The sequence below is a fragment of the Anomaloglossus baeobatrachus genome, chromosome 3 (assembly GCF_048569485.1).
Source record: "Anomaloglossus baeobatrachus isolate aAnoBae1 chromosome 3, aAnoBae1.hap1, whole genome shotgun sequence".
Taxonomy (NCBI): domain Eukaryota; kingdom Metazoa; phylum Chordata; class Amphibia; order Anura; family Aromobatidae; genus Anomaloglossus; species Anomaloglossus baeobatrachus.
In genome coordinates, this window is record NC_134355.1 from 697,673,453 (window position 1) to 697,696,211 (window position 22,759).

The 22,759-nt window shown below is 47.0% G+C and overlaps 43 non-coding genes across 43 annotated transcripts; 14 read left to right on the top strand and 29 right to left on the bottom strand.

Annotated features, from left to right (window-relative positions):
• Positions 1-85: 85 nt before the first annotated feature.
• Positions 86-158, bottom strand: TRNAA-AGC (transfer RNA alanine (anticodon AGC)). Its single transcript has one exon. It is a non-coding gene; the product is annotated as a tRNA-Ala (tRNA).
• An 839-nt stretch (positions 159-997) lies between these two features.
• On the top strand, positions 998-1,071 carry TRNAN-GUU (transfer RNA asparagine (anticodon GUU)). The gene has a single exon. It is a non-coding gene; the product is annotated as a tRNA-Asn (tRNA).
• Positions 1,072-1,498: 427 nt separating this feature from the next.
• TRNAY-GUA (transfer RNA tyrosine (anticodon GUA)) lies at positions 1,499-1,584 on the bottom strand. The gene is given in 2 exon segments: positions 1,499-1,534; positions 1,548-1,584. It is a non-coding gene; the product is annotated as a tRNA-Tyr (tRNA).
• A 106-nt stretch (positions 1,585-1,690) lies between these two features.
• TRNAA-AGC (transfer RNA alanine (anticodon AGC)) lies at positions 1,691-1,763 on the bottom strand. The gene has a single exon. It is a non-coding gene; the product is annotated as a tRNA-Ala (tRNA).
• Positions 1,764-2,602: 839 nt separating this feature from the next.
• Positions 2,603-2,676, top strand: TRNAN-GUU (transfer RNA asparagine (anticodon GUU)). The gene has a single exon. It is a non-coding gene; the product is annotated as a tRNA-Asn (tRNA).
• Positions 2,677-3,103: 427 nt separating this feature from the next.
• TRNAY-GUA (transfer RNA tyrosine (anticodon GUA)) lies at positions 3,104-3,189 on the bottom strand. The gene is given in 2 exon segments: positions 3,104-3,139; positions 3,153-3,189. It is a non-coding gene; the product is annotated as a tRNA-Tyr (tRNA).
• A 106-nt stretch (positions 3,190-3,295) lies between these two features.
• Positions 3,296-3,368, bottom strand: TRNAA-AGC (transfer RNA alanine (anticodon AGC)). Its single transcript has one exon. It is a non-coding gene; the product is annotated as a tRNA-Ala (tRNA).
• Positions 3,369-4,207: 839 nt separating this feature from the next.
• TRNAN-GUU (transfer RNA asparagine (anticodon GUU)) lies at positions 4,208-4,281 on the top strand. Its single transcript has one exon. It is a non-coding gene; the product is annotated as a tRNA-Asn (tRNA).
• A 427-nt stretch (positions 4,282-4,708) lies between these two features.
• Positions 4,709-4,794, bottom strand: TRNAY-GUA (transfer RNA tyrosine (anticodon GUA)). Its single transcript is given in 2 exon segments — positions 4,709-4,744; positions 4,758-4,794. It is a non-coding gene; the product is annotated as a tRNA-Tyr (tRNA).
• Positions 4,795-4,900: 106 nt separating this feature from the next.
• Positions 4,901-4,973, bottom strand: TRNAA-AGC (transfer RNA alanine (anticodon AGC)). Its single transcript has one exon. It is a non-coding gene; the product is annotated as a tRNA-Ala (tRNA).
• Positions 4,974-5,812: 839 nt separating this feature from the next.
• TRNAN-GUU (transfer RNA asparagine (anticodon GUU)) lies at positions 5,813-5,886 on the top strand. Its single transcript has one exon. It is a non-coding gene; the product is annotated as a tRNA-Asn (tRNA).
• Positions 5,887-6,313: 427 nt separating this feature from the next.
• On the bottom strand, positions 6,314-6,399 carry TRNAY-GUA (transfer RNA tyrosine (anticodon GUA)). Its single transcript is given in 2 exon segments — positions 6,314-6,349; positions 6,363-6,399. It is a non-coding gene; the product is annotated as a tRNA-Tyr (tRNA).
• A 106-nt stretch (positions 6,400-6,505) lies between these two features.
• TRNAA-AGC (transfer RNA alanine (anticodon AGC)) lies at positions 6,506-6,578 on the bottom strand. The gene has a single exon. It is a non-coding gene; the product is annotated as a tRNA-Ala (tRNA).
• Positions 6,579-7,417: 839 nt separating this feature from the next.
• TRNAN-GUU (transfer RNA asparagine (anticodon GUU)) lies at positions 7,418-7,491 on the top strand. The gene has a single exon. It is a non-coding gene; the product is annotated as a tRNA-Asn (tRNA).
• Positions 7,492-7,918: 427 nt separating this feature from the next.
• Positions 7,919-8,004, bottom strand: TRNAY-GUA (transfer RNA tyrosine (anticodon GUA)). Its single transcript is given in 2 exon segments — positions 7,919-7,954; positions 7,968-8,004. It is a non-coding gene; the product is annotated as a tRNA-Tyr (tRNA).
• A 106-nt stretch (positions 8,005-8,110) lies between these two features.
• Positions 8,111-8,183, bottom strand: TRNAA-AGC (transfer RNA alanine (anticodon AGC)). Its single transcript has one exon. It is a non-coding gene; the product is annotated as a tRNA-Ala (tRNA).
• Positions 8,184-9,022: 839 nt separating this feature from the next.
• On the top strand, positions 9,023-9,096 carry TRNAN-GUU (transfer RNA asparagine (anticodon GUU)). The gene has a single exon. It is a non-coding gene; the product is annotated as a tRNA-Asn (tRNA).
• A 427-nt stretch (positions 9,097-9,523) lies between these two features.
• Positions 9,524-9,609, bottom strand: TRNAY-GUA (transfer RNA tyrosine (anticodon GUA)). The gene is given in 2 exon segments: positions 9,524-9,559; positions 9,573-9,609. It is a non-coding gene; the product is annotated as a tRNA-Tyr (tRNA).
• Positions 9,610-9,715: 106 nt separating this feature from the next.
• On the bottom strand, positions 9,716-9,788 carry TRNAA-AGC (transfer RNA alanine (anticodon AGC)). Its single transcript has one exon. It is a non-coding gene; the product is annotated as a tRNA-Ala (tRNA).
• An 839-nt stretch (positions 9,789-10,627) lies between these two features.
• TRNAN-GUU (transfer RNA asparagine (anticodon GUU)) lies at positions 10,628-10,701 on the top strand. Its single transcript has one exon. It is a non-coding gene; the product is annotated as a tRNA-Asn (tRNA).
• Positions 10,702-11,128: 427 nt separating this feature from the next.
• TRNAY-GUA (transfer RNA tyrosine (anticodon GUA)) lies at positions 11,129-11,214 on the bottom strand. The gene is given in 2 exon segments: positions 11,129-11,164; positions 11,178-11,214. It is a non-coding gene; the product is annotated as a tRNA-Tyr (tRNA).
• A 106-nt stretch (positions 11,215-11,320) lies between these two features.
• Positions 11,321-11,393, bottom strand: TRNAA-AGC (transfer RNA alanine (anticodon AGC)). Its single transcript has one exon. It is a non-coding gene; the product is annotated as a tRNA-Ala (tRNA).
• Positions 11,394-12,233: 840 nt separating this feature from the next.
• TRNAN-GUU (transfer RNA asparagine (anticodon GUU)) lies at positions 12,234-12,307 on the top strand. Its single transcript has one exon. It is a non-coding gene; the product is annotated as a tRNA-Asn (tRNA).
• Positions 12,308-12,734: 427 nt separating this feature from the next.
• Positions 12,735-12,820, bottom strand: TRNAY-GUA (transfer RNA tyrosine (anticodon GUA)). The gene is given in 2 exon segments: positions 12,735-12,770; positions 12,784-12,820. It is a non-coding gene; the product is annotated as a tRNA-Tyr (tRNA).
• A 106-nt stretch (positions 12,821-12,926) lies between these two features.
• TRNAA-AGC (transfer RNA alanine (anticodon AGC)) lies at positions 12,927-12,999 on the bottom strand. The gene has a single exon. It is a non-coding gene; the product is annotated as a tRNA-Ala (tRNA).
• An 839-nt stretch (positions 13,000-13,838) lies between these two features.
• On the top strand, positions 13,839-13,912 carry TRNAN-GUU (transfer RNA asparagine (anticodon GUU)). The gene has a single exon. It is a non-coding gene; the product is annotated as a tRNA-Asn (tRNA).
• Positions 13,913-14,339: 427 nt separating this feature from the next.
• Positions 14,340-14,425, bottom strand: TRNAY-GUA (transfer RNA tyrosine (anticodon GUA)). The gene is given in 2 exon segments: positions 14,340-14,375; positions 14,389-14,425. It is a non-coding gene; the product is annotated as a tRNA-Tyr (tRNA).
• A 106-nt stretch (positions 14,426-14,531) lies between these two features.
• Positions 14,532-14,604, bottom strand: TRNAA-AGC (transfer RNA alanine (anticodon AGC)). The gene has a single exon. It is a non-coding gene; the product is annotated as a tRNA-Ala (tRNA).
• Positions 14,605-15,443: 839 nt separating this feature from the next.
• Positions 15,444-15,517, top strand: TRNAN-GUU (transfer RNA asparagine (anticodon GUU)). Its single transcript has one exon. It is a non-coding gene; the product is annotated as a tRNA-Asn (tRNA).
• Positions 15,518-15,944: 427 nt separating this feature from the next.
• On the bottom strand, positions 15,945-16,030 carry TRNAY-GUA (transfer RNA tyrosine (anticodon GUA)). Its single transcript is given in 2 exon segments — positions 15,945-15,980; positions 15,994-16,030. It is a non-coding gene; the product is annotated as a tRNA-Tyr (tRNA).
• A 106-nt stretch (positions 16,031-16,136) lies between these two features.
• TRNAA-AGC (transfer RNA alanine (anticodon AGC)) lies at positions 16,137-16,209 on the bottom strand. The gene has a single exon. It is a non-coding gene; the product is annotated as a tRNA-Ala (tRNA).
• Positions 16,210-17,047: 838 nt separating this feature from the next.
• TRNAN-GUU (transfer RNA asparagine (anticodon GUU)) lies at positions 17,048-17,121 on the top strand. Its single transcript has one exon. It is a non-coding gene; the product is annotated as a tRNA-Asn (tRNA).
• A 427-nt stretch (positions 17,122-17,548) lies between these two features.
• On the bottom strand, positions 17,549-17,634 carry TRNAY-GUA (transfer RNA tyrosine (anticodon GUA)). The gene is given in 2 exon segments: positions 17,549-17,584; positions 17,598-17,634. It is a non-coding gene; the product is annotated as a tRNA-Tyr (tRNA).
• Positions 17,635-17,740: 106 nt separating this feature from the next.
• Positions 17,741-17,813, bottom strand: TRNAA-AGC (transfer RNA alanine (anticodon AGC)). The gene has a single exon. It is a non-coding gene; the product is annotated as a tRNA-Ala (tRNA).
• An 840-nt stretch (positions 17,814-18,653) lies between these two features.
• TRNAN-GUU (transfer RNA asparagine (anticodon GUU)) lies at positions 18,654-18,727 on the top strand. Its single transcript has one exon. It is a non-coding gene; the product is annotated as a tRNA-Asn (tRNA).
• A 427-nt stretch (positions 18,728-19,154) lies between these two features.
• TRNAY-GUA (transfer RNA tyrosine (anticodon GUA)) lies at positions 19,155-19,240 on the bottom strand. The gene is given in 2 exon segments: positions 19,155-19,190; positions 19,204-19,240. It is a non-coding gene; the product is annotated as a tRNA-Tyr (tRNA).
• A 106-nt stretch (positions 19,241-19,346) lies between these two features.
• Positions 19,347-19,419, bottom strand: TRNAA-AGC (transfer RNA alanine (anticodon AGC)). Its single transcript has one exon. It is a non-coding gene; the product is annotated as a tRNA-Ala (tRNA).
• Positions 19,420-20,259: 840 nt separating this feature from the next.
• Positions 20,260-20,333, top strand: TRNAN-GUU (transfer RNA asparagine (anticodon GUU)). Its single transcript has one exon. It is a non-coding gene; the product is annotated as a tRNA-Asn (tRNA).
• A 427-nt stretch (positions 20,334-20,760) lies between these two features.
• Positions 20,761-20,846, bottom strand: TRNAY-GUA (transfer RNA tyrosine (anticodon GUA)). The gene is given in 2 exon segments: positions 20,761-20,796; positions 20,810-20,846. It is a non-coding gene; the product is annotated as a tRNA-Tyr (tRNA).
• Positions 20,847-20,952: 106 nt separating this feature from the next.
• TRNAA-AGC (transfer RNA alanine (anticodon AGC)) lies at positions 20,953-21,025 on the bottom strand. The gene has a single exon. It is a non-coding gene; the product is annotated as a tRNA-Ala (tRNA).
• An 839-nt stretch (positions 21,026-21,864) lies between these two features.
• Positions 21,865-21,938, top strand: TRNAN-GUU (transfer RNA asparagine (anticodon GUU)). Its single transcript has one exon. It is a non-coding gene; the product is annotated as a tRNA-Asn (tRNA).
• Positions 21,939-22,365: 427 nt separating this feature from the next.
• On the bottom strand, positions 22,366-22,451 carry TRNAY-GUA (transfer RNA tyrosine (anticodon GUA)). Its single transcript is given in 2 exon segments — positions 22,366-22,401; positions 22,415-22,451. It is a non-coding gene; the product is annotated as a tRNA-Tyr (tRNA).
• Positions 22,452-22,557: 106 nt separating this feature from the next.
• Positions 22,558-22,630, bottom strand: TRNAA-AGC (transfer RNA alanine (anticodon AGC)). Its single transcript has one exon. It is a non-coding gene; the product is annotated as a tRNA-Ala (tRNA).
• Between the last annotated feature and the right edge of the window lie 129 nt (positions 22,631-22,759).

Sequence of the window (22,759 nt, forward strand, 5' to 3'; positions counted from 1 at the left end):
AGCCTCCTAGTTTTAGCTGTTGGAGCCTTGAGCATGAGGTAAAAAGAAACTCTCGACTACCATGTGAAAAAAACAAAATCAGCTTTGGAGAATGCGGGCATCGATCCCGCTACCTCTCGCATGCTAAGCGAGCGCTCTACCACTTGAGCTAATCCCCCTGGCATGGTAGACTTGCCTTTACTTTCTTCCCACACCCTGTGGTGGCTTTCACATAAAGTCAGGTGTGACGTTGCATTGTTACATGGCAACTGATTTCTAAAAGTAGATCGCTTTTTTTTTTTTTTTTTTTTTTTTTTAAGTGCGGATACCATTTTGCCATAGTAGAAGATCATCGGAGGAGTTTATAGGGTGACGGGGGGCTTATGAATACATGCACACCTCTTCCAAGCAAACCCTTTGCACATATGTGCAGAACTGAGTGGTAAGGCATGAAAAAAGCCTTAATAATTTGGAGAAGAAAGTTGCGACGCAGCAAATACGCATGCAGAGCCATTGGTCTTTTTGGCTGTGGGGCTGAAAAACACCCGGGCTATAGGAAATGCTGTGACGTGGGGAATTCTTCTTTTTCCATCAGCATGTGATGAGCAGGGATTTGGGCCTTTGGTTTATATTTTTGATCAGAAACGCGTTTGTGTTGACAGAAGAGACTTGGCGACTTCTATGAAAATGATCTCATAGCAGAGGATGGTTTCGATCCATCGACCTCTGGGTTATGGGCCCAGCACGCTTCCGCTGCGCCACTCTGCTGCTGGATGCTGCTACCTTGAGGAGAATTGTACTTATCGACTGACTTTTGAAAAGTGACTAGAAGGGAGGGTGTCTATGGGATGGAATCCGACAGCAGGATCTTATTGTCGGCAACTTGAGCTCTACTGAGCACCGGCAATTGTCTCTTTGTTTTTGCTGATTTCTTTTTGTCATATTATGTTCAAAGGTTCCCCTGAGGAACCTGCGCCTGGCCTGGCTGGGAGTTCCCGTGGAAAGGCCAGACATCTGCGTCTCTGTGGCGCAATCGGTTAGCGCGTTCGGCTGTTAACCGAAAGGTTGGTGGTTCAAGCCCACCCAGGGACGTGGGCCACTTTTGCTTGAGTAGCATGCTACGGGGGAAGAAGATTCCACGTTGGCTTTCATCTGCTCTTCCAATAAAAAGCCCTGTTGCTTGCTCGCTACCTCCCTTTTGAACTCCCTAGATACTACAGAAGAGACCTTTCTAAAAGAGCTCTTTGTCGATAGAGGGAAGGAGCTTAGCCGTGTTTTCCCAGGAACCATGGTCTCTTTTGCTGGCATCGCATGTTATGGGTGGAAAAGATTCCATGTTGGTTTTCAGCTGAGCTGCTCTCCCAACAAGTAAATCTCTGTTGCTCTCTGCCTTTGTTTTGACCTCCTCGGGTACAACGGAGGAAACCTTTCTAAAAGACCTGTTGTAGATGGACAGAAGGAGCATACCTGGGCTGTGTTGACCAGGAGGATGAACCATCCGATAGAATTCACAAAAAATTCCTTCGAGCCGGAATTGAACCAGCGACCTAAGGATTGCTGATTTACTGCTACAGTCCTCCGCTCTACCAGCTGAGCTATCGAAGGCATGTTTTGCTCATGCTTGAAAGCCTCCTAGTTTTAGCTGTTGGAGCCTTGAGCATGAGGTAAAAAGAAACTCTCGACTACCATGTGAAAAAAACAAAATCAGCTTTGGAGAATGCGGGCATCGATCCCGCTACCTCTCGCATGCTAAGCGAGCGCTCTACCACTTGAGCTAATCCCCCTGGCATGGTAGACTTGCCTTTACTTTCTTCCCACACCCTGTGGTGGCTTTCACATAAAGTCAGGTGTGACGTTGCATTGTTACATGGCAACTGATTTCTAAAAGTAGATCGCTTTTTTTTTTTTTTTTTTTTTTTTTTAAGTGCGGATACCATTTTGCCATAGTAGAAGATCATCGGAGGAGTTTATAGGGTGACGGGGGGCTTATGAATACATGCACACCTCTTCCAAGCAAACCCTTTGCACATATGTGCAGAACTGAGTGGTAAGGCATGAAAAAAGCCTTAATAATTTGGAGAAGAAAGTTGCGACGCAGCAAATACGCATGCAGAGCCATTGGTCTTTTTGGCTGTGGGGCTGAAAAACACCCGGGCTATAGGAAATGCTGTGACGTGGGGAATTCTTCTTTTTCCATCAGCATGTGATGAGCAGGGATTTGGGCCTTTGGTTTATATTTTTGATCAGAAACGCGTTTGTGTTGACAGAAGAGACTTGGCGACTTCTATGAAAATGATCTCATAGCAGAGGATGGTTTCGATCCATCGACCTCTGGGTTATGGGCCCAGCACGCTTCCGCTGCGCCACTCTGCTGCTGGATGCTGCTACCTTGAGGAGAATTGTACTTATCGACTGACTTTTGAAAAGTGACTAGAAGGGAGGGTGTCTATGGGATGGAATCCGACAGCAGGATCTTATTGTCGGCAACTTGAGCTCTACTGAGCACCGGCAATTGTCTCTTTGTTTTTGCTGATTTCTTTTTGTCATATTATGTTCAAAGGTTCCCCTGAGGAACCTGCGCCTGGCCTGGCTGGGAGTTCCCGTGGAAAGGCCAGACATCTGCGTCTCTGTGGCGCAATCGGTTAGCGCGTTCGGCTGTTAACCGAAAGGTTGGTGGTTCAAGCCCACCCAGGGACGTGGGCCACTTTTGCTTGAGTAGCATGCTACGGGGGAAGAAGATTCCACGTTGGCTTTCATCTGCTCTTCCAATAAAAAGCCCTGTTGCTTGCTCGCTACCTCCCTTTTGAACTCCCTAGATACTACAGAAGAGACCTTTCTAAAAGAGCTCTTTGTCGATAGAGGGAAGGAGCTTAGCCGTGTTTTCCCAGGAACCATGGTCTCTTTTGCTGGCATCGCATGTTATGGGTGGAAAAGATTCCATGTTGGTTTTCAGCTGAGCTGCTCTCCCAACAAGTAAATCTCTGTTGCTCTCTGCCTTTGTTTTGACCTCCTCGGGTACAACGGAGGAAACCTTTCTAAAAGACCTGTTGTAGATGGACAGAAGGAGCATACCTGGGCTGTGTTGACCAGGAGGATGAACCATCCGATAGAATTCACAAAAAATTCCTTCGAGCCGGAATTGAACCAGCGACCTAAGGATTGCTGATTTACTGCTACAGTCCTCCGCTCTACCAGCTGAGCTATCGAAGGCATGTTTTGCTCATGCTTGAAAGCCTCCTAGTTTTAGCTGTTGGAGCCTTGAGCATGAGGTAAAAAGAAACTCTCGACTACCATGTGAAAAAAACAAAATCAGCTTTGGAGAATGCGGGCATCGATCCCGCTACCTCTCGCATGCTAAGCGAGCGCTCTACCACTTGAGCTAATCCCCCTGGCATGGTAGACTTGCCTTTACTTTCTTCCCACACCCTGTGGTGGCTTTCACATAAAGTCAGGTGTGACGTTGCATTGTTACATGGCAACTGATTTCTAAAAGTAGATCGCTTTTTTTTTTTTTTTTTTTTTTTTTTAAGTGCGGATACCATTTTGCCATAGTAGAAGATCATCGGAGGAGTTTATAGGGTGACGGGGGGCTTATGAATACATGCACACCTCTTCCAAGCAAACCCTTTGCACATATGTGCAGAACTGAGTGGTAAGGCATGAAAAAAGCCTTAATAATTTGGAGAAGAAAGTTGCGACGCAGCAAATACGCATGCAGAGCCATTGGTCTTTTTGGCTGTGGGGCTGAAAAACACCCGGGCTATAGGAAATGCTGTGACGTGGGGAATTCTTCTTTTTCCATCAGCATGTGATGAGCAGGGATTTGGGCCTTTGGTTTATATTTTTGATCAGAAACGCGTTTGTGTTGACAGAAGAGACTTGGCGACTTCTATGAAAATGATCTCATAGCAGAGGATGGTTTCGATCCATCGACCTCTGGGTTATGGGCCCAGCACGCTTCCGCTGCGCCACTCTGCTGCTGGATGCTGCTACCTTGAGGAGAATTGTACTTATCGACTGACTTTTGAAAAGTGACTAGAAGGGAGGGTGTCTATGGGATGGAATCCGACAGCAGGATCTTATTGTCGGCAACTTGAGCTCTACTGAGCACCGGCAATTGTCTCTTTGTTTTTGCTGATTTCTTTTTGTCATATTATGTTCAAAGGTTCCCCTGAGGAACCTGCGCCTGGCCTGGCTGGGAGTTCCCGTGGAAAGGCCAGACATCTGCGTCTCTGTGGCGCAATCGGTTAGCGCGTTCGGCTGTTAACCGAAAGGTTGGTGGTTCAAGCCCACCCAGGGACGTGGGCCACTTTTGCTTGAGTAGCATGCTACGGGGGAAGAAGATTCCACGTTGGCTTTCATCTGCTCTTCCAATAAAAAGCCCTGTTGCTTGCTCGCTACCTCCCTTTTGAACTCCCTAGATACTACAGAAGAGACCTTTCTAAAAGAGCTCTTTGTCGATAGAGGGAAGGAGCTTAGCCGTGTTTTCCCAGGAACCATGGTCTCTTTTGCTGGCATCGCATGTTATGGGTGGAAAAGATTCCATGTTGGTTTTCAGCTGAGCTGCTCTCCCAACAAGTAAATCTCTGTTGCTCTCTGCCTTTGTTTTGACCTCCTCGGGTACAACGGAGGAAACCTTTCTAAAAGACCTGTTGTAGATGGACAGAAGGAGCATACCTGGGCTGTGTTGACCAGGAGGATGAACCATCCGATAGAATTCACAAAAAATTCCTTCGAGCCGGAATTGAACCAGCGACCTAAGGATTGCTGATTTACTGCTACAGTCCTCCGCTCTACCAGCTGAGCTATCGAAGGCATGTTTTGCTCATGCTTGAAAGCCTCCTAGTTTTAGCTGTTGGAGCCTTGAGCATGAGGTAAAAAGAAACTCTCGACTACCATGTGAAAAAAACAAAATCAGCTTTGGAGAATGCGGGCATCGATCCCGCTACCTCTCGCATGCTAAGCGAGCGCTCTACCACTTGAGCTAATCCCCCTGGCATGGTAGACTTGCCTTTACTTTCTTCCCACACCCTGTGGTGGCTTTCACATAAAGTCAGGTGTGACGTTGCATTGTTACATGGCAACTGATTTCTAAAAGTAGATCGCTTTTTTTTTTTTTTTTTTTTTTTTTTAAGTGCGGATACCATTTTGCCATAGTAGAAGATCATCGGAGGAGTTTATAGGGTGACGGGGGGCTTATGAATACATGCACACCTCTTCCAAGCAAACCCTTTGCACATATGTGCAGAACTGAGTGGTAAGGCATGAAAAAAGCCTTAATAATTTGGAGAAGAAAGTTGCGACGCAGCAAATACGCATGCAGAGCCATTGGTCTTTTTGGCTGTGGGGCTGAAAAACACCCGGGCTATAGGAAATGCTGTGACGTGGGGAATTCTTCTTTTTCCATCAGCATGTGATGAGCAGGGATTTGGGCCTTTGGTTTATATTTTTGATCAGAAACGCGTTTGTGTTGACAGAAGAGACTTGGCGACTTCTATGAAAATGATCTCATAGCAGAGGATGGTTTCGATCCATCGACCTCTGGGTTATGGGCCCAGCACGCTTCCGCTGCGCCACTCTGCTGCTGGATGCTGCTACCTTGAGGAGAATTGTACTTATCGACTGACTTTTGAAAAGTGACTAGAAGGGAGGGTGTCTATGGGATGGAATCCGACAGCAGGATCTTATTGTCGGCAACTTGAGCTCTACTGAGCACCGGCAATTGTCTCTTTGTTTTTGCTGATTTCTTTTTGTCATATTATGTTCAAAGGTTCCCCTGAGGAACCTGCGCCTGGCCTGGCTGGGAGTTCCCGTGGAAAGGCCAGACATCTGCGTCTCTGTGGCGCAATCGGTTAGCGCGTTCGGCTGTTAACCGAAAGGTTGGTGGTTCAAGCCCACCCAGGGACGTGGGCCACTTTTGCTTGAGTAGCATGCTACGGGGGAAGAAGATTCCACGTTGGCTTTCATCTGCTCTTCCAATAAAAAGCCCTGTTGCTTGCTCGCTACCTCCCTTTTGAACTCCCTAGATACTACAGAAGAGACCTTTCTAAAAGAGCTCTTTGTCGATAGAGGGAAGGAGCTTAGCCGTGTTTTCCCAGGAACCATGGTCTCTTTTGCTGGCATCGCATGTTATGGGTGGAAAAGATTCCATGTTGGTTTTCAGCTGAGCTGCTCTCCCAACAAGTAAATCTCTGTTGCTCTCTGCCTTTGTTTTGACCTCCTCGGGTACAACGGAGGAAACCTTTCTAAAAGACCTGTTGTAGATGGACAGAAGGAGCATACCTGGGCTGTGTTGACCAGGAGGATGAACCATCCGATAGAATTCACAAAAAATTCCTTCGAGCCGGAATTGAACCAGCGACCTAAGGATTGCTGATTTACTGCTACAGTCCTCCGCTCTACCAGCTGAGCTATCGAAGGCATGTTTTGCTCATGCTTGAAAGCCTCCTAGTTTTAGCTGTTGGAGCCTTGAGCATGAGGTAAAAAGAAACTCTCGACTACCATGTGAAAAAAACAAAATCAGCTTTGGAGAATGCGGGCATCGATCCCGCTACCTCTCGCATGCTAAGCGAGCGCTCTACCACTTGAGCTAATCCCCCTGGCATGGTAGACTTGCCTTTACTTTCTTCCCACACCCTGTGGTGGCTTTCACATAAAGTCAGGTGTGACGTTGCATTGTTACATGGCAACTGATTTCTAAAAGTAGATCGCTTTTTTTTTTTTTTTTTTTTTTTTTTAAGTGCGGATACCATTTTGCCATAGTAGAAGATCATCGGAGGAGTTTATAGGGTGACGGGGGGCTTATGAATACATGCACACCTCTTCCAAGCAAACCCTTTGCACATATGTGCAGAACTGAGTGGTAAGGCATGAAAAAAGCCTTAATAATTTGGAGAAGAAAGTTGCGACGCAGCAAATACGCATGCAGAGCCATTGGTCTTTTTGGCTGTGGGGCTGAAAAACACCCGGGCTATAGGAAATGCTGTGACGTGGGGAATTCTTCTTTTTCCATCAGCATGTGATGAGCAGGGATTTGGGCCTTTGGTTTATATTTTTGATCAGAAACGCGTTTGTGTTGACAGAAGAGATTTGGCGACTTCTATGAAAATGATCTCATAGCAGAGGATGGTTTCGATCCATCGACCTCTGGGTTATGGGCCCAGCACGCTTCCGCTGCGCCACTCTGCTGCTGGATGCTGCTACCTTGAGGAGAATTGTACTTATCGACTGACTTTTGAAAAGTGACTAGAAGGGAGGGTGTCTATGGGATGGAATCCGACAGCAGGATCTTATTGTCGGCAACTTGAGCTCTACTGAGCACCGGCAATTGTCTCTTTGTTTTTGCTGATTTCTTTTTGTCATATTATGTTCAAAGGTTCCCCTGAGGAACCTGCGCCTGGCCTGGCTGGGAGTTCCCGTGGAAAGGCCAGACATCTGCGTCTCTGTGGCGCAATCGGTTAGCGCGTTCGGCTGTTAACCGAAAGGTTGGTGGTTCAAGCCCACCCAGGGACGTGGGCCACTTTTGCTTGAGTAGCATGCTACGGGGGAAGAAGATTCCACGTTGGCTTTCATCTGCTCTTCCAATAAAAAGCCCTGTTGCTTGCTCGCTACCTCCCTTTTGAACTCCCTAGATACTACAGAAGAGACCTTTCTAAAAGAGCTCTTTGTCGATAGAGGGAAGGAGCTTAGCCGTGTTTTCCCAGGAACCATGGTCTCTTTTGCTGGCATCGCATGTTATGGGTGGAAAAGATTCCATGTTGGTTTTCAGCTGAGCTGCTCTCCCAACAAGTAAATCTCTGTTGCTCTCTGCCTTTGTTTTGACCTCCTCGGGTACAACGGAGGAAACCTTTCTAAAAGACCTGTTGTAGATGGACAGAAGGAGCATACCTGGGCTGTGTTGACCAGGAGGATGAACCATCCGATAGAATTCACAAAAAATTCCTTCGAGCCGGAATTGAACCAGCGACCTAAGGATTGCTGATTTACTGCTACAGTCCTCCGCTCTACCAGCTGAGCTATCGAAGGCATGTTTTGCTCATGCTTGAAAGCCTCCTAGTTTTAGCTGTTGGAGCCTTGAGCATGAGGTAAAAAGAAACTCTCGACTACCATGTGAAAAAAACAAAATCAGCTTTGGAGAATGCGGGCATCGATCCCGCTACCTCTCGCATGCTAAGCGAGCGCTCTACCACTTGAGCTAATCCCCCTGGCATGGTAGACTTGCCTTTACTTTCTTCCCACACCCTGTGGTGGCTTTCACATAAAGTCAGGTGTGACGTTGCATTGTTACATGGCAACTGATTTCTAAAAGTAGATCGCTTTTTTTTTTTTTTTTTTTTTTTTTTAAGTGCGGATACCATTTTGCCATAGTAGAAGATCATCGGAGGAGTTTATAGGGTGACGGGGGGCTTATGAATACATGCACACCTCTTCCAAGCAAACCCTTTGCACATATGTGCAGAACTGAGTGGTAAGGCATGAAAAAAGCCTTAATAATTTGGAGAAGAAAGTTGCGACGCAGCAAATACGCATGCAGAGCCATTGGTCTTTTTGGCTGTGGGGCTGAAAAACACCCGGGCTATAGGAAATGCTGTGACGTGGGGAATTCTTCTTTTTCCATCAGCATGTGATGAGCAGGGATTTGGGCCTTTGGTTTATATTTTTGATCAGAAACGCGTTTGTGTTGACAGAAGAGATTTGGCGACTTCTATGAAAATGATCTCATAGCAGAGGATGGTTTCGATCCATCGACCTCTGGGTTATGGGCCCAGCACGCTTCCGCTGCGCCACTCTGCTGCTGGATGCTGCTACCTTGAGGAGAATTGTACTTATCGACTGACTTTTGAAAAGTGACTAGAAGGGAGGGTGTCTATGGGATGGAATCCGACAGCAGGATCTTATTGTCGGCAACTTGAGCTCTACTGAGCACCGGCAATTGTCTCTTTGTTTTTGCTGATTTCTTTTTGTCATATTATGTTCAAAGGTTCCCCTGAGGAACCTGCGCCTGGCCTGGCTGGGAGTTCCCGTGGAAAGGCCAGACATCTGCGTCTCTGTGGCGCAATCGGTTAGCGCGTTCGGCTGTTAACCGAAAGGTTGGTGGTTCAAGCCCACCCAGGGACGTGGGCCACTTTTGCTTGAGTAGCATGCTACGGGGGAAGAAGATTCCACGTTGGCTTTCATCTGCTCTTCCAATAAAAAGCCCTGTTGCTTGCTCGCTACCTCCCTTTTGAACTCCCTAGATACTACAGAAGAGACCTTTCTAAAAGAGCTCTTTGTCGATAGAGGGAAGGAGCTTAGCCGTGTTTTCCCAGGAACCATGGTCTCTTTTGCTGGCATCGCATGTTATGGGTGGAAAAGATTCCATGTTGGTTTTCAGCTGAGCTGCTCTCCCAACAAGTAAATCTCTGTTGCTCTCTGCCTTTGTTTTGACCTCCTCGGGTACAACGGAGGAAACCTTTCTAAAAGACCTGTTGTAGATGGACAGAAGGAGCATACCTGGGCTGTGTTGACCAGGAGGATGAACCATCCGATAGAATTCACAAAAAATTCCTTCGAGCCGGAATTGAACCAGCGACCTAAGGATTGCTGATTTACTGCTACAGTCCTCCGCTCTACCAGCTGAGCTATCGAAGGCATGTTTTGCTCATGCTTGAAAGCCTCCTAGTTTTAGCTGTTGGAGCCTTGAGCATGAGGTAAAAAGAAACTCTCGACTACCATGTGAAAAAAACAAAATCAGCTTTGGAGAATGCGGGCATCGATCCCGCTACCTCTCGCATGCTAAGCGAGCGCTCTACCACTTGAGCTAATCCCCCTGGCATGGTAGACTTGCCTTTACTTTCTTCCCACACCCTGTGGTGGCTTTCACATAAAGTCAGGTGTGACGTTGCATTGTTACATGGCAACTGATTTCTAAAAGTAGATCGCTTTTTTTTTTTTTTTTTTTTTTTTTTAAGTGCGGATACCATTTTGCCATAGTAGAAGATCATCGGAGGAGTTTATAGGGTGACGGGGGGCTTATGAATACATGCACACCTCTTCCAAGCAAACCCTTTGCACATATGTGCAGAACTGAGTGGTAAGGCATGAAAAAAGCCTTAATAATTTGGAGAAGAAAGTTGCGACGCAGCAAATACGCATGCAGAGCCATTGGTCTTTTTGGCTGTGGGGCTGAAAAACACCCGGGCTATAGGAAATGCTGTGACGTGGGGAATTCTTCTTTTTCCATCAGCATGTGATGAGCAGGGATTTGGGCCTTTGGTTTATATTTTTGATCAGAAACGCGTTTGTGTTGACAGAAGAGATTTGGCGACTTCTATGAAAATGATCTCATAGCAGAGGATGGTTTCGATCCATCGACCTCTGGGTTATGGGCCCAGCACGCTTCCGCTGCGCCACTCTGCTGCTGGATGCTGCTACCTTGAGGAGAATTGTACTTATCGACTGACTTTTGAAAAGTGACTAGAAGGGAGGGTGTCTATGGGATGGAATCCGACAGCAGGATCTTATTGTCGGCAACTTGAGCTCTACTGAGCACCGGCAATTGTCTCTTTGTTTTTGCTGATTTCTTTTTGTCATATTATGTTCAAAGGTTCCCCTGAGGAACCTGCGCCTGGCCTGGCTGGGAGTTCCCGTGGAAAGGCCAGACATCTGCGTCTCTGTGGCGCAATCGGTTAGCGCGTTCGGCTGTTAACCGAAAGGTTGGTGGTTCAAGCCCACCCAGGGACGTGGGCCACTTTTGCTTGAGTAGCATGCTACGGGGGAAGAAGATTCCACGTTGGCTTTCATCTGCTCTTCCAATAAAAAGCCCTGTTGCTTGCTCGCTACCTCCCTTTTGAACTCCCTAGATACTACAGAAGAGACCTTTCTAAAAGAGCTCTTTGTCGATAGAGGGAAGGAGCTTAGCCGTGTTTTCCCAGGAACCATGGTCTCTTTTGCTGGCATCGCATGTTATGGGTGGAAAAGATTCCATGTTGGTTTTCAGCTGAGCTGCTCTCCCAACAAGTAAATCTCTGTTGCTCTCTGCCTTTGTTTTGACCTCCTCGGGTACAACGGAGGAAACCTTTCTAAAAGACCTGTTGTAGATGGACAGAAGGAGCATACCTGGGCTGTGTTGACCAGGAGGATGAACCATCCGATAGAATTCACAAAAAATTCCTTCGAGCCGGAATTGAACCAGCGACCTAAGGATTGCTGATTTACTGCTACAGTCCTCCGCTCTACCAGCTGAGCTATCGAAGGCATGTTTTGCTCATGCTTGAAAGCCTCCTAGTTTTAGCTGTTGGAGCCTTGAGCATGAGGTAAAAAGAAACTCTCGACTACCATGTGAAAAAAACAAAATCAGCTTTGGAGAATGCGGGCATCGATCCCGCTACCTCTCGCATGCTAAGCGAGCGCTCTACCACTTGAGCTAATCCCCCTGGCATGGTAGACTTGCCTTTACTTTCTTCCCACACCCTGTGGTGGCTTTCACATAAAGTCAGGTGTGACGTTGCATTGTTACATGGCAACTGATTTCTAAAAGTAGATCGCTTTTTTTTTTTTTTTTTTTTTTTTTTTAAGTGCGGATACCATTTTGCCATAGTAGAAGATCATCGGAGGAGTTTATAGGGTGACGGGGGGCTTATGAATACATGCACACCTCTTCCAAGCAAACCCTTTGCACATATGTGCAGAACTGAGTGGTAAGGCATGAAAAAAGCCTTAATAATTTGGAGAAGAAAGTTGCGACGCAGCAAATACGCATGCAGAGCCATTGGTCTTTTTGGCTGTGGGGCTGAAAAACACCCGGGCTATAGGAAATGCTGTGACGTGGGGAATTCTTCTTTTTCCATCAGCATGTGATGAGCAGGGATTTGGGCCTTTGGTTTATATTTTTGATCAGAAACGCGTTTGTGTTGACAGAAGAGATTTGGCGACTTCTATGAAAATGATCTCATAGCAGAGGATGGTTTCGATCCATCGACCTCTGGGTTATGGGCCCAGCACGCTTCCGCTGCGCCACTCTGCTGCTGGATGCTGCTACCTTGAGGAGAATTGTACTTATCGACTGACTTTTGAAAAGTGACTAGAAGGGAGGGTGTCTATGGGATGGAATCCGACAGCAGGATCTTATTGTCGGCAACTTGAGCTCTACTGAGCACCGGCAATTGTCTCTTTGTTTTTGCTGATTTCTTTTTGTCATATTATGTTCAAAGGTTCCCCTGAGGAACCTGCGCCTGGCCTGGCTGGGAGTTCCCGTGGAAAGGCCAGACATCTGCGTCTCTGTGGCGCAATCGGTTAGCGCGTTCGGCTGTTAACCGAAAGGTTGGTGGTTCAAGCCCACCCAGGGACGTGGGCCACTTTTGCTTGAGTAGCATGCTACGGGGGAAGAAGATTCCACGTTGGCTTTCATCTGCTCTTCCAATAAAAAGCCCTGTTGCTTGCTCGCTACCTCCCTTTTGAACTCCCTAGATACTACAGAAGAGACCTTTCTAAAAGAGCTCTTTGTCGATAGAGGGAAGGAGCTTAGCCGTGTTTTCCCAGGAACCATGGTCTCTTTTGCTGGCATCGCATGTTATGGGTGGAAAAGATTCCATGTTGGTTTTCAGCTGAGCTGCTCTCCCAACAAGTAAATCTCTGTTGCTCTCTGCCTTTGTTTTGACCTCCTCGGGTACAACGGAGGAAACCTTTCTAAAAGACCTGTTGTAGATGGACAGAAGGAGCATACCTGGGCTGTGTTGACCAGGAGGATGAACCATCCGATAGAATTCACAAAAAATTCCTTCGAGCCGGAATTGAACCAGCGACCTAAGGATTGCTGATTTACTGCTACAGTCCTCCGCTCTACCAGCTGAGCTATCGAAGGCATGTTTTGCTCATGCTTGAAAGCCTCCTAGTTTTAGCTGTTGGAGCCTTGAGCATGAGGTAAAAAGAAACTCTCGACTACCATGTGAAAAAAACAAAATCAGCTTTGGAGAATGCGGGCATCGATCCCGCTACCTCTCGCATGCTAAGCGAGCGCTCTACCACTTGAGCTAATCCCCCTGGCATGGTAGACTTGCCTTTACTTTCTTCCCACACCCTGTGGTGGCTTTCACATAAAGTCAGGTGTGACGTTGCATTGTTACATGGCAACTGATTTCTAAAAGTAGATCGCTTTTTTTTTTTTTTTTTTTTTTTTTTAAGTGCGGATACCATTTTGCCATAGTAGAAGATCATCGGAGGAGTTTATAGGGTGACGGGGGGCTTATGAATACATGCACACCTCTTCCAAGCAAACCCTTTGCACATATGTGCAGAACTGAGTGGTAAGGCATGAAAAAAGCCTTAATAATTTGGAGAAGAAAGTTGCGACGCAGCAAATACGCATGCAGAGCCATTGGTCTTTTTGGCTGTGGGGCTGAAAAACACCCGGGCTATAGGAAATGCTGTGACGTGGGGAATTCTTCTTTTTCCATCAGCATGTGATGAGCAGGGATTTGGGCCTTTGGTTTATATTTTTGATCAGAAACGCGTTTGTGTTGACAGAAGAGACTTGGCGACTTCTATGAAAATGATCTCATAGCAGAGGATGGTTTCGATCCATCGACCTCTGGGTTATGGGCCCAGCACGCTTCCGCTGCGCCACTCTGCTGCTGGATGCTGCTACCTTGAGGAGAATTGTACTTATCGACTGACTTTTGAAAAGTGACTAGAAGGGAGGGTGTCTATGGGATGGAATCCGACAGCAGGATCTTATTGTCGGCAACTTGAGCTCTACTGAGCACCGGCAATTGTCTCTTTGTTTTTGCTGATTTCTTTTTGTCATATTATGTTCAAAGGTTCCCCTGAGGAACCTGCGCCTGGCCTGGCTGGGAGTTCCCGTGGAAAGGCCAGACATCTGCGTCTCTGTGGCGCAATCGGTTAGCGCGTTCGGCTGTTAACCGAAAGGTTGGTGGTTCAAGCCCACCCAGGGACGTGGGCCACTTTTGCTTGAGTAGCATGCTACGGGGGAAGAAGATTCCACATTGGCTTTCATCTGCTCTTCCAATAAAAAGCCCTGTTGCTTGCTCGCTACCTCCCTTTTGAACTCCCTAGATACTACAGAAGAGACCTTTCTAAAAGAGCTCTTTGTCGATAGAGGGAAGGAGCTTAGCCGTGTTTTCCCAGGAACCATGGTCTCTTTTGCTGGCATCGCATGTTATGGGTGGAAAAGATTCCATGTTGGTTTTCAGCTGAGCTGCTCTCCCAACAAGTAAATCTCTGTTGCTCTCTGCCTTTGTTTTGACCTCCTCGGGTACAACGGAGGAAACCTTTCTAAAAGACCTGTTGTAGATGGACAGAAGGAGCATACCTGGGCTGTGTTGACCAGGAGGATGAACCATCCGATAGAATTCACAAAAAATTCCTTCGAGCCGGAATTGAACCAGCGACCTAAGGATTGCTGATTTACTGCTACAGTCCTCCGCTCTACCAGCTGAGCTATCGAAGGCATGTTTTGCTCATGCTTGAAAGCCTCCTAGTTTTAGCTGTTGGAGCCTTGAGCATGAGGTAAAAAGAAACTCTCGACTACCATGTGAAAAAAACAAAATCAGCTTTGGAGAATGCGGGCATCGATCCCGCTACCTCTCGCATGCTAAGCGAGCGCTCTACCACTTGAGCTAATCCCCCTGGCATGGTAGACTTGCCTTTACTTTCTTCCCACACCCTGTGGTGGCTTTCACATAAAGTCAGGTGTGACGTTGCATTGTTACATGGCAACTGATTTCTAAAAGTAGATCGCTTTTTTTTTTTTTTTTTTTTTTTTTTAAGTGCGGATACCATTTTGCCATAGTAGAAGATCATCGGAGGAGTTTATAGGGTGACGGGGGGCTTATGAATACATGCACACCTCTTCCAAGCAAACCCTTTGCACATATGTGCAGAACTGAGTGGTAAGGCATGAAAAAAGCCTTAATAATTTGGAGAAGAAAGTTGCGACGCAGCAAATACGCATGCAGAGCCATTGGTCTTTTTGGCTGTGGGGCTGAAAAACACCCGGGCTATAGGAAATGCTGTGACGTGGGGAATTCTTCTTTTTCCATCAGCATGTGATGAGCAGGGATTTGGGCCTTTGGTTTATATTTTTGATCAGAAACGCGTTTGTGTTGACAGAAGAGATTTGGCGACTTCTATGAAAATGATCTCATAGCAGAGGATGGTTTCGATCCATCGACCTCTGGGTTATGGGCCCAGCACGCTTCCGCTGCGCCACTCTGCTGCTGGATGCTGCTACCTTGAGGAGAATTGTACTTATCGACTGACTTTTGAAAAGTGACTAGAAGGGAGGGTGTCTATGGGATGGAATCCGACAGCAGGATCTTATTGTCGGCAACTTGAGCTCTACTGAGCACCGGCAATTGTCTCTTTGTTTTTGCTGATTTCTTTTTGTCATATTATGTTCAAAGGTTCCCCTGAGGAACCTGCGCCTGGCCTGGCTGGGAGTTCCCGTGGAAAGGCCAGACATCTGCGTCTCTGTGGCGCAATCGGTTAGCGCGTTCGGCTGTTAACCGAAAGGTTGGTGGTTCAAGCCCACCCAGGGACGTGGGCCACTTTTGCTTGAGTAGCATGCTACGGGGGAAGAAGATTCCACGTTGGCTTTCATCTGCTCTTCCAATAAAAAGCCCTGTTGCTTGCTCGCTACCTCCCTTTTGAACTCCCTAGATACTACAGAAGAGACCTTTCTAAAAGAGCTCTTTGTCGATAGAGGGAAGGAGCTTAGCCGTGTTTTCCCAGGAACCATGGTCTCTTTTGCTGGCATCGCATGTTATGGGTGGAAAAGATTCCATGTTGGTTTTCAGCTGAGCTGCTCTCCCAACAAGTAAATCTCTGTTGCTCTCTGCCTTTGTTTTGACCTCCTCGGGTACAACGGAGGAAACCTTTCTAAAAGACCTGTTGTAGATGGACAGAAGGAGCATACCTGGGCTGTGTTGACCAGGAGGATGAACCATCCGATAGAATTCACAAAAAATTCCTTCGAGCCGGAATTGAACCAGCGACCTAAGGATTGCTGATTTACTGCTACAGTCCTCCGCTCTACCAGCTGAGCTATCGAAGGCATGTTTTGCTCATGCTTGAAAGCCTCCTAGTTTTAGCTGTTGGAGCCTTGAGCATGAGGTAAAAAGAAACTCTCGACTACCATGTGAAAAAAACAAAATCAGCTTTGGAGAATGCGGGCATCGATCCCGCTACCTCTCGCATGCTAAGCGAGCGCTCTACCACTTGAGCTAATCCCCCTGGCATGGTAGACTTGCCTTTACTTTCTTCCCACACCCTGTGGTGGCTTTCACATAAAGTCAGGTGTGACGTTGCATTGTTACATGGCAACTGATTTCTAAAAGTAGATCGCTTTTTTTTTTTTTTTTTTTTTTTTTAAGTGCGGATACCATTTTGCCATAGTAGAAGATCATCGGAGGAGTTTATAGGGTGACGGGGGGCTTATGAATACATGCACACCTCTTCCAAGCAAACCCTTTGCACATATGTGCAGAACTGAGTGGTAAGGCATGAAAAAAGCCTTAATAATTTGGAGAAGAAAGTTGCGACGCAGCAAATACGCATGCAGAGCCATTGGTCTTTTTGGCTGTGGGGCTGAAAAACACCCGGGCTATAGGAAATGCTGTGACGTGGGGAATTCTTCTTTTTCCATCAGCATGTGATGAGCAGGGATTTGGGCCTTTGGTTTATATTTTTGATCAGAAACGCGTTTGTGTTGACAGAAGAGACTTGGCGACTTCTATGAAAATGATCTCATAGCAGAGGATGGTTTCGATCCATCGACCTCTGGGTTATGGGCCCAGCACGCTTCCGCTGCGCCACTCTGCTGCTGGATGCTGCTACCTTGAGGAGAATTGTACTTATCGACTGACTTTTGAAAAGTGACTAGAAGGGAGGGTGTCTATGGGATGGAATCCGACAGCAGGATCTTATTGTCGGCAACTTGAGCTCTACTGAGCACCGGCAATTGTCTCTTTGTTTTTGCTGATTTCTTTTTGTCATATTATGTTCAAAGGTTCCCCTGAGGAACCTGCGCCTGGCCTGGCTGGGAGTTCCCGTGGAAAGGCCAGACATCTGCGTCTCTGTGGCGCAATCGGTTAGCGCGTTCGGCTGTTAACCGAAAGGTTGGTGGTTCAAGCCCACCCAGGGACGTGGGCCACTTTTGCTTGAGTAGCATGCTACGGGGGAAGAAGATTCCACATTGGCTTTCATCTGCTCTTCCAATAAAAAGCCCTGTTGCTTGCTCGCTACCTCCCTTTTGAACTCCCTAGATACTACAGAAGAGACCTTTCTAAAAGAGCTCTTTGTCGATAGAGGGAAGGAGCTTAGCCGTGTTTTCCCAGGAACCATGGTCTCTTTTGCTGGCATCGCATGTTATGGGTGGAAAAGATTCCATGTTGGTTTTCAGCTGAGCTGCTCTCCCAACAAGTAAATCTCTGTTGCTCTCTGCCTTTGTTTTGACCTCCTCGGGTACAACGGAGGAAACCTTTCTAAAAGACCTGTTGTAGATGGACAGAAGGAGCATACCTGGGCTGTGTTGACCAGGAGGATGAACCATCCGATAGAATTCACAAAAAATTCCTTCGAGCCGGAATTGAACCAGCGACCTAAGGATTGCTGATTTACTGCTACAGTCCTCCGCTCTACCAGCTGAGCTATCGAAGGCATGTTTTGCTCATGCTTGAAAGCCTCCTAGTTTTAGCTGTTGGAGCCTTGAGCATGAGGTAAAAAGAAACTCTCGACTACCATGTGAAAAAAACAAAATCAGCTTTGGAGAATGCGGGCATCGATCCCGCTACCTCTCGCATGCTAAGCGAGCGCTCTACCACTTGAGCTAATCCCCCTGGCATGGTAGACTTGCCTTTACTTTCTTCCCACACCCTGTGGTGGCTTTCACATAAAGTCAGGTGTGACGTTGCATTGTTACATGGCAACTGATTTCTAAAAGTAGATCGCTTTTTTTTTTTTTTTTTTTTTTTTTTTAAGTGCGGATACCATTTTGCCATAGTAGAAGATCATCGGAGGAGTTTATAGGGTGACGGGGGGCTTATGAATACATGCACACCTCTTCCAAGCAAACCCTTTGCACATATGTGCAGAACTGAGTGGTAAGGCATGAAAAAAGCCTTAATAATTTGGAGAAGAAAGTTGCGACGCAGCAAATACGCATGCAGAGCCATTGGTCTTTTTGGCTGTGGGGCTGAAAAACACCCGGGCTATAGGAAATGCTGTGACGTGGGGAATTCTTCTTTTTCCATCAGCATGTGATGAGCAGGGATTTGGGCCTTTGGTTTATATTTTTGATCAGAAACGCGTTTGTGTTGACAGAAGAGATTTGGCGACTTCTATGAAAATGATCTCATAGCAGAGGATGGTTTCGATCCATCGACCTCTGGGTTATGGGCCCAGCACGCTTCCGCTGCGCCACTCTGCTGCTGGATGCTGCTACCTTGAGGAGAATTGTACTTATCGACTGACTTTTGAAAAGTGACTAGAAGGGAGGGTGTCTATGGGATGGAATCCGACAGCAGGATCTTATTGTCGGCAACTTGAGCTCTACTGAGCACCGGCAATTGTCTCTTTGTTTTTGCTGATTTCTTTTTGTCATATTATGTTCAAAGGTTCCCCTGAGGAACCTGCGCCTGGCCTGGCTGGGAGTTCCCGTGGAAAGGCCAGACATCTGCGTCTCTGTGGCGCAATCGGTTAGCGCGTTCGGCTGTTAACCGAAAGGTTGGTGGTTCAAGCCCACCCAGGGACGTGGGCCACTTTTGCTTGAGTAGCATGCTACGGGGGAAGAAGATTCCACGTTGGCTTTCATCTGCTCTTCCAATAAAAAGCCCTGTTGCTTGCTCGCTACCTCCCTTTTGAACTCCCTAGATACTACAGAAGAGACCTTTCTAAAAGAGCTCTTTGTCGATAGAGGGAAGGAGCTTAGCCGTGTTTTCCCAGGAACCATGGTCTCTTTTGCTGGCATCGCATGTTATGGGTGGAAAAGATTCCATGTTGGTTTTCAGCTGAGCTGCTCTCCCAACAAGTAAATCTCTGTTGCTCTCTGCCTTTGTTTTGACCTCCTCGGGTACAACGGAGGAAACCTTTCTAAAAGACCTGTTGTAGATGGACAGAAGGAGCATACCTGGGCTGTGTTGACCAGGAGGATGAACCATCCGATAGAATTCACAAAAAATTCCTTCGAGCCGGAATTGAACCAGCGACCTAAGGATTGCTGATTTACTGCTACAGTCCTCCGCTCTACCAGCTGAGCTATCGAAGGCATGTTTTGCTCATGCTTGAAAGCCTCCTAGTTTTAGCTGTTGGAGCCTTGAGCATGAGGTAAAAAGAAACTCTCGACTACCATGTGAAAAAAACAAAATCAGCTTTGGAGAATGCGGGCATCGATCCCGCTACCTCTCGCATGCTAAGCGAGCGCTCTACCACTTGAGCTAATCCCCCTGGCATGGTAGACTTGCCTTTACTTTCTTCCCACACCCTGTGGTGGCTTTCACATAAAGTCAGGTGTGACGTTGCATTGTTACATGGCAACTGATTTCTAAAAGTAGATCGCTTTTTTTTTTTTTTTTTTTTTTTTTTTAAGTGCGGATACCATTTTGCCATAGTAGAAGATCATCGGAGGAGTTTATAGGGTGACGGGGGGCTTATGAATACATGCACACCTCTTCCAAGCAAACCCTTTGCACATATGTGCAGAACTGAGTGGTAAGGCATGAAAAAAGCCTTAATAATTTGGAGAAGAAAGTTGCGACGCAGCAAATACGCATGCAGAGCCATTGGTCTTTTTGGCTGTGGGGCTGAAAAACACCCGGGCTATAGGAAATGCTGTGACGTGGGGAATTCTTCTTTTTCCATCAGCATGTGATGAGCAGGGATTTGGGCCTTTGGTTTATATTTTTGATCAGAAACGCGTTTGTGTTGACAGAAGAGACTTGGCGACTTCTATGAAAATGATCTCATAGCAGAGGATGGTTTCGATCCATCGACCTCTGGGTTATGGGCCCAGCACGCTTCCGCTGCGCCACTCTGCTGCTGGATGCTGCTACCTTGAGGAGAATTGTACTTATCGACTGACTTTTGAAAAGTGACTAGAAGGGAGGGTGTCTATGGGATGGAATCCGACAGCAGGATCTTATTGTCGGCAACTTGAGCTCTACTGAGCACCGGCAATTGTCTCTTTGTTTTTGCTGATTTCTTTTTGTCATATTATGTTCAAAGGTTCCCCTGAGGAACCTGCGCCTGGCCTGGCTGGGAGTTCCCGTGGAAAGGCCAGACATCTGCGTCTCTGTGGCGCAATCGGTTAGCGCGTTCGGCTGTTAACCGAAAGGTTGGTGGTTCAAGCCCACCCAGGGACGTGGGCCACTTTTGCTTGAGTAGCATGCTACGGGGGAAGAAGATTCCACGTTGGCTTTCATCTGCTCTTCCAATAAAAAGCCCTGTTGCTTGCTCGCTACCTCCCTTTTGAACTCCCTAGATACTACAGAAGAGACCTTTCTAAAAGAGCTCTTTGTCGATAGAGGGAAGGAGCTTAGCCGTGTTTTCCCAGGAACCATGGTCTCTTTTGCTGGCATCGCATGTTATGGGTGGAAAAGATTCCATGTTGGTTTTCAGCTGAGCTGCTCTCCCAACAAGTAAATCTCTGTTGCTCTCTGCCTTTGTTTTGACCTCCTCGGGTACAACGGAGGAAACCTTTCTAAAAGACCTGTTGTAGATGGACAGAAGGAGCATACCTGGGCTGTGTTGACCAGGAGGATGAACCATCCGATAGAATTCACAAAAAATTCCTTCGAGCCGGAATTGAACCAGCGACCTAAGGATTGCTGATTTACTGCTACAGTCCTCCGCTCTACCAGCTGAGCTATCGAAGGCATGTTTTGCTCATGCTTGAAAGCCTCCTAGTTTTAGCTGTTGGAGCCTTGAGCATGAGGTAAAAAGAAACTCTCGACTACCATGTGAAAAAAACAAAATCAGCTTTGGAGAATGCGGGCATCGATCCCGCTACCTCTCGCATGCTAAGCGAGCGCTCTACCACTTGAGCTAATCCCCCTGGCATGGTAGACTTGCCTTTACTTTCTTCCCACACCCTGTGGTGGCTTTCACATAAAGTCAGGTGTGACGTTGCATTGTTACATGGCAACTGATTTCTAAAAGTAGATCGCTTTTTTTTTTTTTTTTTTTTTTTTTTAAGTGCGGATACCATTTTGCCATAGTAGAAGATCATCGGAGGAGTTTATAGGGTGACGGGGGGCTTATGAATACATGCACACCTCTTCCAAGCAAACCCTTTGCACATATGTGCAGAACTGAGTGGTAAGGCATGAAAAAAGCCTTAATAATTTGGAGAAGAAAGTTGCGACGCAGCAAATACGCATGCAGAGCCATTGGTCTTTTTGGCTGTGGGGCTGAAAAACACCCGGGCTATAGGAAATGCTGTGACGTGGGGAATTCTTCTTTTTCCATCAGCATGTGATGAGCAGGGATTTGGGCCTTTGGTTTATATTTTTGATCAGAAACGCGTTTGTGTTGACAGAAGAGATTTGGCGACTTCTATGAAAATGATCTCATAGCAGAGGATGGTTTCGATCCATCGACCTCTGGGTTATGGGCCCAGCACGCTTCCGCTGCGCCACTCTGCTGCTGGATGCTGCTACCTTGAGGAGAATTGTACTTATCGACTGACTTTTGAAAAGTGACTAGAAGGGAGGGTGTCTATGGGATGGAATCCGACAGCAGGATCTTATTGTCGGCAACTTGAGCTCTACTGAGCACCGGCAATTGTCTCTTTGTTTTTGCTGATTTCTTTTTGTCATATTATGTTCAAAGGTTCCCCTGAGGAACCTGCGCCTGGCCTGGCTGGGAGTTCCCGTGGAAAGGCCAGACATCTGCGTCTCTGTGGCGCAATCGGTTAGCGCGTTCGGCTGTTAACCGAAAGGTTGGTGGTTCAAGCCCACCCAGGGACGTGGGCCACTTTTGCTTGAGTAGCATGCTACGGGGGAAGAAGATTCCACGTTGGCTTTCATCTGCTCTTCCAATAAAAAGCCCTGTTGCTTGCTCGCTACCTCCCTTTTGAACTCCCTAGATACTACAGAAGAGACCTTTCTAAAAGAGCTCTTTGTCGATAGAGGGAAGGAGCTTAGCCGTGTTTTCCCAGGAACCATGGTCTCTTTTGCTGGCATCGCATGTTATGGGTGGAAAAGATTCCATGTTGGTTTTCAGCTGAGCTGCTCTCCCAACAAGTAAATCTCTGTTGCTCTCTGCCTTTGTTTTGACCTCCTCGGGTACAACGGAGGAAACCTTTCTAAAAGACCTGTTGTAGATGGACAGAAGGAGCATACCTGGGCTGTGTTGACCAGGAGGATGAACCATCCGATAGAATTCACAAAAAATTCCTTCGAGCCGGAATTGAACCAGCGACCTAAGGATTGCTGATTTACTGCTACAGTCCTCCGCTCTACCAGCTGAGCTATCGAAGGCATGTTTTGCTCATGCTTGAAAGCCTCCTAGTTTTAGCTGTTGGAGCCTTGAGCATGAGGTAAAAAGAAACTCTCGACTACCATGTGAAAAAAACAAAATCAGCTTTGGAGAATGCGGGCATCGATCCCGCTACCTCTCGCATGCTAAGCGAGCGCTCTACCACTTGAGCTAATCCCCCTGGCATGGTAGACTTGCCTTTACTTTCTTCCCACACCCTGTGGTGGCTTTCACATAAAGTCAGGTGTGACGTTGCATTGTTACATGGATGGCAACTGATTTCTAAAAGTAGATCGCTTTTTTTTTTTTT